Here is a 9,540-nt window from a genome sequence, read left to right as displayed (position 1 = left end):
CATTTCTGCTTAGGCCAAACCATCATTGGGAAATCTATTCCTTATGTTACCTCCGTGCTTGGAAACTCTGCTTGCAAGCCAGATCATTTTTGGCCAATACTGTATAGGCAGAGAATGCGAAGGCTTGTAATATGAGTAAAAAAAAAGGGGTAACACGTAGATGCAGACATATTGACAGGAAATTGTAGACRCGGATAATATTGATCAGCTTGTTAACCAGAAATGCTGCTACATTACAGCTTAATAAGTATCGGCTTCTTAGGAGACATTATAGCAAAAGAAGGTAATGTAATCTAATTATATCTGATATTTTCTGTGTGAAAGAGCATACCAAAACCTACCGATTGGGCAGAAAGCTTGAATGAATGAGGAATTCATTGAACGGAATGAATGAAGAATGAAAAGGATTATGTTTTAACAATGAGGGAAAAAGATCAAGTCAAAATTGAGGAAATAGAAATGCTTTGGCTTAGCATTTCTGGCAGCATCCCATAAATGACTGAAAAGAAAAAAAAAAAAGGACAAGTAGCCAGAAGACAGAAATGGAACTGAAACAGAAAGGGCAGGAAACAATGCAACAGACCTGAACTGCAACACGGGACTTATTCGAACTATACAAATATACTTAAAAAAGAGGGAGAAATCCAGCACAAATGGGTGTGATGGCAGGGAGCAGTCTCTGAGAAAGAAAATGCTCTATAGAAGCTGATATGGCTCACTAGGAATATGAAAAACAGCAGAAAAGTGACAAAGACTTTCTTTAAGTATTGGAAGAAATCAAAGATAGAAAATGCAAAAAATCAGTGATCTGACACTTAGAACACAAAACTTGTCATGCCTCTTCTTACAGTAGGTACCTTGCGAAGTTTAATGATCAGAAGCACATCAAAGCCATGGTTTGACATCTCATTCMAAAAAAAATGTATGTAATGATCTCTGTTTTTTTTGCCAAAGTAAATGGCCCTCTTCCTGATTGTAATATGTTTTTTTTTTTTTCAGGCCTGTTCTTTCCTATTAGAGCAATTTAGCCCTATATRGGTACTGTTCATGTTTTATTTCTATGCTGGATATTGGACTCTAATTCAATTCTTCTTTCTATGTTTGTTTACAACCAGCTAAATCATATTTCGGTGAGTCTTATCTCAAGGAACAGAAGCAGAAGCTTTTGAGATTAGATTCCCTGACAATAAAATGCCTCTTGACAGGGAAAATACTGTGCTGGTTTAACATGGTCTAGCACAGTGTGATGGGGAAAGTGCAGGTTTTTTTCATTACCAAGAAGGAAAACTCCACATTATTTAGAGGGTACTGCCCCTTATTTGAGATCTGCTGCGATATGTGAACAGTCACAGATGTCAAATTTTAAGTCCAGGACCTTGCTTTTCACCGTGAGAGAATGAATAATTYGTGCAGCAAAGTTTATCTCCCAGCTGAATGAGGCTGTGACGGCAGAATGAAACTAGGACTATAGTGGCATAGATGAGAGTGAGCCCAGCTTTCCTGACTCTACATGGGCTACTCAGTCCATCCCAGACTATTGTCTCCCGAGAAAACCTAATTTCTCTTAATTTTTGGAAACCTGGAAGAAAAACTCCAGAAGGAATAGCCCCTCCATTTCCTTTTGGTATAATTTTCCTACATCTCCAGTAATATAAATAATCTTGTAAGTGATATAAAACATTTCCAAAAAACATACGTTGAAAGCATGAAGCACTCAAGATCCTCTGCCCAAACAAACTCCTCCCTTCACTCACTCTCCACGTTTTGGTGAGCACTCAGGCAGCCTCATCATTTGGATAATTAGAGGGTGCCAGATGGCTGTAAATATGTTCACTATCCTTCTTATCCAGTTCTTTTCTATCTGGCACCCTTATTGCTCTACCCTGTAGCAAGCACCTGGTCTGCTCCAATTTGCAGAGTCTTTCTACTCTCGTGTTCTAAATTGAAACCSCTGGGTTTTATTTTCATTTTAAATGAAAAGGGAAGTTCCTCGTGACTTTTTTTTCTTTTTTTTGCTAGATAATCCATTGCAACCGCTCTCGCCATTGGTTAATTACTGCTGAACCCCCTCCTCCCTGGTTGTCCTTAACCGCGTGGAGGCTTCAGCTTCCTTTGCGCCGGATTTGCTGTCCCTGAGCATGCGAGGATGCAGAGCACCTGCAGCGAATCACACGGACACTGCAGCTTCCTCCTATTTTGAGAAGAGAGCCCTCATGCTTGCCCTTTACATGGGGGTAAGTGGCACACAGGGATGTGATTCATTGCCGGGCACGCACTGAGGAACTGGCAGAGTCAGCAACTGAGCTGCAGTTCTGTGCTCAGAGCCTTCGTCCCTCTCCCCCTCCTCCTCCTGGTCACTAAACTGCACTTCTCTATTTGAAGGTAACTGGTTCCGTTTCATAACTCAAAACTGCCCAAATCATGGGCCTGTTTCACAAACTACAATTAACACAGACTTCCCTAGGAAGATACTTACTAAGGTTCCCCTGAAATTATAAGAATTTCTTTATAGGGAGAATTTCCTGAGASCAAATCTTTCTTTTTTATATCTTCTGAGTTCATGAATATTGTTCTTAGTAAACCGAAATTGTTTAAGCTAGACATTTTTTTCTTRGTAATGGAAATATTTCTAAACTGTTAAGCAGTAAAAAAGGGATGGAAAACTGTATAGAAATCACTATAAAAAAGGAAGTTGTTTTTAAGATATCTTAAAATATAGACAGTGASGTGTCTAAAACCAAAAGAGGAGGACTAAGAAGGTCACAAGCTGTCTGAGAGACTGAGGAAAGCTACACAGAGCAAAAAATTGGGTCACTTGAGGGTGAATGGATTTGCAGGGAAGAACCATTGAGAAATGATACTCTTTTTTTGATTTTTCATGTACTCATTTGAGCCATCACCCACATTTGGTGTATCAAGGCATAATCAGCTCTGTGCCATGCACCAGATGCTCCAGTTTGCTTAAATGTCGGAGAGCCTGGCCCTTGCTCTGCAAGCTGTTTGGTTCCACCTCTAGTTTGTCTGTGTTTAATAGAGTTTGAGGGTAATCCTTTGAGCAGGAACTCGGGCCCACGTTATGAGGGGCACGCGTGGTGCTCGTTCTGCCCCAGCTTTGCTCTGGGGCGCCGAGGAAGACACTTCCCAGGGCTACGATGCACTTTCCCTTTTAATAAAAGGTCCTACCTCTTCTCCTCGGATCACGAGCGGCTTCTTAGTGCTTCCTTCTGGCTTCAGGCAGGCAGCAGTGCGAAACAGAACTGAGAAGGAGCCTCATAATAGTCACAGAGGAGAACAGAATACTGAAAATACAACTCGTTATTTTCTGGTGTGTCACGAATGTTGCTTGGAGCAACAGCTGTTGGGAGGGGAAAGTAAAGAGACCGTCTAAGAGCTTGGACGGTTTAGATTAACTTGCTAACTCTCGRGATCTTACTGTGAGCCTTGCTACTGTTGGCATTAGAAATCTAAAAGGCTTTTCCTGCCAACAGACACAAATATTAAAAAGTGACCCTGTGACCTATGGATGTTCAGAAGGCGAACAGCAAGGAACAGACATTCAAACCGTCCTCGGACAAGAACCTTAGTGCTGTTGAACGCGATTTCTGGGGAGCGTGGCTCCCAGATTGGGCTTCGGAGCAGGCAGACGAACTGCGATTATATATAGCAGCAAGTGGGCTGGGGGGAAGAGCACGTGGCTCTCGGGAAGGGGGAGGCTGCTCTGAGGAGATCAAGGGAATTGCTTTTGGTACAGCAGAAACAGCAGGGAAACGAGGCTCGGCTGCCCGCGCCTGCCTCTGACCTGCAGGCACAGCTAGTCCTCCTTCGTCTCACACGCTCACGCCATCCACACGCTTGGCCTTGTCAGGATTTTCCTCCCTGCCAAGACCTGTTTGGGTCTGCGGTGCTGGGCTCTAAGCGGGAATTGTTAGGACCATGGCAGAGACGAAGGAAGCTCYGGGCACTGCCCTGCTGGGTTAGGCTTGGGGTGCCCGCGTTTCTTGCTCTCTACTCTGTCTCCACAACTACGTGCGTGCTTAAGGATCAAGAGCTTAATGAAGAAAGGAAGATGTTCCTGGTTCTAACACTGTCGTTCCCTTTTTATTTTTATTTTTTTTTTGTCATTAGCCACAGGGCTTCAACGGCTGCTGAAAAGCTTCTGAATTCAAATCGTGACTTCCCCAGCCTATTAATTAATTCCGAGATACATAGAGGAATCTAGCAGAGCCATCTGCTCATGAGCTGGATTCCCACGCCTGGGGTGGGAGAAGGTGCAGAGCCATCTCTGAGCTGCGAGACTCGCTACCTGGCTGCTGTTTCTCTCCCTGCTGCCCCTGCTTTGCCCTTCCCACTGGGTCTCTGGTGTCTGATATGGTGGCCAAGGGGAGTATCTTTGTATCACGTAGCTGTCACRAGCAGGAGGACAAAGCCACTGCTCAACCCGAGTTCTCACTTCTCCCTGCCTGCCTGCATAGGGTGCTGAGGTCGGCAGACAGCACGAGGTGAGCAGGTTTTAAGAGAGAACTGTTAAACATACTGCTCCTTATGCACTCCTTGAATGGAAAGAAACAGCCTGTTATCTAATAGCCAAAGGCTGCTCGCCTCCTTCTAAACAATAATTCCCTTCTAGGGCATTTGCTTTTTTTTTTTCTTCTCTTTAAATAGTTATGCTATGCAATTGCCATGACTAAGTCCATCTGTCGAGAGTTAGTCCTTTAAATAATCATGTCCACATCTCTACTGGATGCTTACAATCAATGCGGGTCCTTTGCATGCTGTTTAGTATCATACTGTAAAGCCACTAATTCTTACAGCTCTGAATAATACCCTCTGTCTGACTAGGATGCTTCTATGAGCTCTTTATTCTCACCACAGAGCTRTGAAATGTCTCCATCAGCCTGCAGGGAAGGAGTTCTAGAAATACATGTCTCTTTTGGGAAGGAGTAATAGTCATTTATATGCATAACTCCCAAGCCACTAGTGTCATGAGGTCATAGCTCCAGCCTTGGAGCTCTGACTTGTCTGACCCCTCCCAAACATTCAGGAAATCAAACAAGAATTACAAAATAAAACCTTCCCCTGAGCAGGTGGATTTTGAAGAGGGCGCAATAGAGTATTTTAAAGACTAAAAATTAATACAGTGGAAGGCTTTCAATCCATCACAGATATTCTATAAAATCAGAACAGATATGATTTGGATATGATCATCCAAAAATACAGATGATTTCCCTTTCTTGTGCCCCTCTGCTATAAGCGTTTTCAAAGCAAGTGTTCCTCGCAGTGGGAATCCGCAGCCTGTTGTGTACCAGAGCTCCCGTTAAGCAGCAGTGGAGTCAGACCTCACTGCAGAGCCCAGGGACGGGGAAGGACACGCGGAGTCGCAGAGTGCAGGGAGCTCGGAGACTAACTAGTAACTCCCAGGTTAGTAACTAACTCCCAAGAGCAGCTTTTCACCTTGACTCTTGTGCTTTGAAAAACAACGTGCAGCGCCTTGGACTGCTTCTGCRTCAATCCCCCCGCATCCTTTTTTGATGGACAAGGGGCTATTAGCTTCATAGGGACGGGGAAAACTGAGACACCGAGATCACGTTTCATGGGCAAAGTTACCAGGGAGTTAATAACCGGGGTGCTCCTGGCCACGAGCCGCGTTTCTGGAGCTTGGCTTTACCCGAGGGTTGGGAGCTCTTCTGCCGTGCTCGCTGCCTGGCGCTGAACGTCGGCACGGGCTGCACCGTGCGGCCGGGCTCCGCAAAGCAAGGGCTGCACACTGGAGCCAGGCTCACAAGCCTGGCAAGGCTGGCTTTTTAATCGCTTCCACTAGGCTTTTTAGCGTTGCTCTTCCTGAAACACACAYATATATATATGTATATATAACTGTGCGCTTTATATTATATATTTTATACATTATTATGTAATATATTATATATGAGTGTGTGCTATATATATCTATATGGTTTCAGCTTTTTCATCAGTTTACTTTTCTAAATAATCATCCTTCATTCCAGCTGCCGTTTCCTGGCAGTTGCAGCTTTGCTCTGTGATCCAGAGCAGGTCTGGGAAGGAGGTGCAGAAAATCGAGGATCCCCCCAGGATGAAGCAAGGGGAGCAAAGGGAGTAAGGGAAGAGCAAGGAAACGGAGGAGCCTGTGCCCTGGTAGCAGGGGGAGAGGAAGGGTCTGCATCTGCTCAGGAAGATGTGGGAGAAGCCCGGAGAGGTGCTCGTGGCGCCCGGCACGGGTTTGCGCGKCGCACAGCGATCGGCGCGAGCTGCAGCGTGGGTGAGCGCAGCCTCGGGAACCGTGTCACCGTGACAAAGTGACACCGTGGCGCGCGGCACAGCCAATCCGCGCCGCGCCGGGGACGCGGCCGTTGCCTGGTGATCGTGACCTGATTACACTCAGCACARGCGGACGGAGGGTTGTCCCAGCCCGGCGCGCTGTGCTGCAGCGCTGGCTTCCCAAAGAGGAGGCAGAGGATTGCACAAGGAAAGGCACACATTAACACGGAGGAGGTTTAAAAAGATTGTATCAAGCAGCCAAAGAGCCGTGGTTCCTCATACAGGAAAGAGTCTCTGGCACAGATACGGTGGCAGAGACGGCAATTAGAGCTGAAGAGCAATATGTAGTAAATGGAAACGTGGAGATGAAGGGCCAGGCAGCAATTAGGATARATTAGTTTTATGAAGTGCACAAAATGCAGAAGGAAAAAAAAAGGTGGCTTGAAACAGAAATGTCTGGCTGACAGTTTTGAGGGTAGAATAACGTATTTTTTAAATCACCATTAGAGAAAGAAATCCTAGTAACAGTCCAGGGCCTTTAACAGTTGGAAACACTAATCTTATTCGTAATTATGCAGAAGAGAAACAGMAATGGTTATTGGGTATTTCTCAGCAGAGGAATCGTGTGCTGGGTTGTGTGCTGTTGATGCACTGTTTTCCATGAAGCCGGAGCAGTGACTTGGTCACCACCATGGTTGGCTCCCAAGTTCCCACGAGGACTGTGTCATCCCTGACATCTGGAGAGTCCCCGCAGTAATGACAATGTATTGAGGCAGTGGAAACTTCTGCGCCTTCAGGCCAAGAATGTTGTAAGATTTGATGATTACCACCAACAATTCTGCAAGAGAGAGCGACCTTCCTGCTGTGGGCTCTAGGCCAGGCTCTAACCTTCCTTCTGGAGTAAATATATAAGAAGTTAGGAGGTCCTCATTGCTACTCAGAAGTGTTGTCTGACTTGCTGGCTGGCTTTTTAGTTTGGATTTAAAGTGTTCAGGGGTCCCCTTAGCTGTCGTGTCATTCCCTTCCCAGGCAGTCCGTGATGGCTCTTTATTACAGCTAGTCTGTATGGACACACATAATTCCTTACTGCTGTCTCGGCTGTAAGCTGCTGTATTAAGTTCTGTCCCTGCTCTCTTTCCCTCACATGGCAAACAGTGTATATAAAAATAAACCAGACTGAACAATGCTTTTCCTACATTTGCACGTGAAATATTGGTAAAAATGTGATCCTAACCCAATCACTGCCACTTTCAATTACCTGCGATGTAATGAAGCAGCCAAGCTCACTGCTAAAAGCTCAGCCCAGTAATGGCAGAATAATCAGGAGATGAATTYGTCTGCTTTGCTTATGATCCTGTTCTCCTCTCCTGGTGCACGTCTTCCTGGACGGAACACCTGCAGAAATTGCCCGAGACCGGAGATCCCCACTGCAAGGCACCATAAAACGTATATAAATGCTTCCTAAAGAGATGCAGGCACACACATATGATAGGAATACATTTGCATATGATCACTGTATGCTCACACATGTATTTGTGACCTCTAGTAGTAAGATTTTTTTTCCTTTTTGTTTTTTTTTTTTTTTTAGGGGAAATGAGTCAGTTCTTGCTAAGCTGGAAGTGTTATCTGCTTTAATTTGAAAAACTGGCTGGAACTTGTTAAGTCAATAATTATTCTTTTAAAATAGGTCAAACTATTTTCTATTTTCTTCTTTCTCTCTCGGGACTCAGAAGAGGGTTTCAGTACTTCAACACTCCAAGATGAATTTTTAGTAGATAAAAGCACTATCATGCTCTCCATTAGTAAGAGACTCCTATTGATAACAAATCAGAAAGGCTTGACAAATTCAAGATAAATGTAGTCCTAAATGGTTAAGCAGATTTTCCTATAGAGTAACTTTCCCTGAAGCAGGAGATTTGTAGAAATCAAAAGTGCCCATTTTGTGCATTGCATTTTTTTWAAAAACAATCTAGGCTTTTCACAGAATTTATTGAAAAATTGAATATCCTCATAAGTGAGTTAGTGTGAGTGCTGAGAGCTTCTCTTCATGGCAGGTAGCTGCCCATTTTCATGCGCTTAACACACAGTAGATCCCTGGAAGTCGCTCCAAGGAGGCAATGCTCAATCCACCTTGCTTGCTCTCGGAGAGCTTTGTCACGCAGACACATCCTCCCCCGGGGTGTCTCTGTGTGCTCCTACCACAGCAATGGGCAGAACCTCTTTCTCCAGCCAAGGCGACACATTTCTGGTCACAATTCACACTACTTAATTCCGGGTATTTTACAAGATCTCCAGCATAATGACCTTGCTATAATCAATGGCAAAAAGGGACGTTTCACATGTTCAAAGGTTCAACCAGGTTTTACCAGCACCCTTGGGATAACACAGGCCATAGAGCTCTCCACCTCCTGCAGATACCCAGAAATAGATCTTGTCGCCTTATCTTTTCAAGGCATTTGCCTTATTAGGAAGAAAAAAAACCAAACAGAAACCCTTCTGCACACGGTTTTCCTCAGCAGTAAGTGAGGAATACTTGTGCGCAGCGGGATTAGGCAGCCGTATCAGAAACCTGCATTTATCCACCCACCCTGCTAGACTGAGAACCCTCTGGCGTGAGTCACAGTTTCATGCTCAGTTTGGGGGAGTTGCATTTTTTTTTTTTTCCTTTAATGCAGTGGAAGACGACAGCCCTGGAAGCTGCTGGAAGAATGACCTTACCCACGAAAATTTTATTCCTGCAAAAACACTTGTGTAAGGTACAGTTCCAGTATATGTGACATYGCTAGTTAAGCACCACGAGCCTAATTCGGCTTTATCCAAAGTCCTTTATACCACAGCAGCAGCRTGCGAGTCGCCTTCAGGTGTGCGTAAATTCTATTTGTAGCCACCAGAAGCCTCTTAATTCAGCAGCTTTAGAGTGGCCTTGGGSTAATTGTTTTGCCACCCTCTCTGGCCTGTTGCATTTGCTTTGAGTTACTGACTCAAAGGGCAACAGCAACCTAGGAACAGAAGTCCTGGGACGCGCTGCGGTTTCTCCAATGACACCAGTGGGACCAGCAGCTCCGGCTTCACTAGGAGCTGCCGCGTTTTGGACATGGAGACCACGTCGAGTSGTCAGTGTCAACCGTGGTGGCAACTGCCACAAAAGTGTCACCCAAAGGGTGGCCAGACAGCCCTGACATTTATAGCCCAAGCAGGATCGTCACGTTCCCGATTTTCCCTCCCACTCGGAGCAAGGCTGGCGGGAGCACACGTGCAGTACGCCCG

The sequence above is a fragment of the Nothoprocta perdicaria genome, unplaced genomic scaffold (assembly GCF_003342845.1).
Source record: "Nothoprocta perdicaria isolate Ctin4 unplaced genomic scaffold, notPer1 scaffold_323, whole genome shotgun sequence".
Lineage (NCBI taxonomy): Eukaryota > Metazoa > Chordata > Aves > Tinamiformes > Tinamidae > Nothoprocta > Nothoprocta perdicaria.
The sequence above is the reverse complement of the archived record's forward strand: the minus strand, read 5'-3'. Positions refer to the sequence as shown.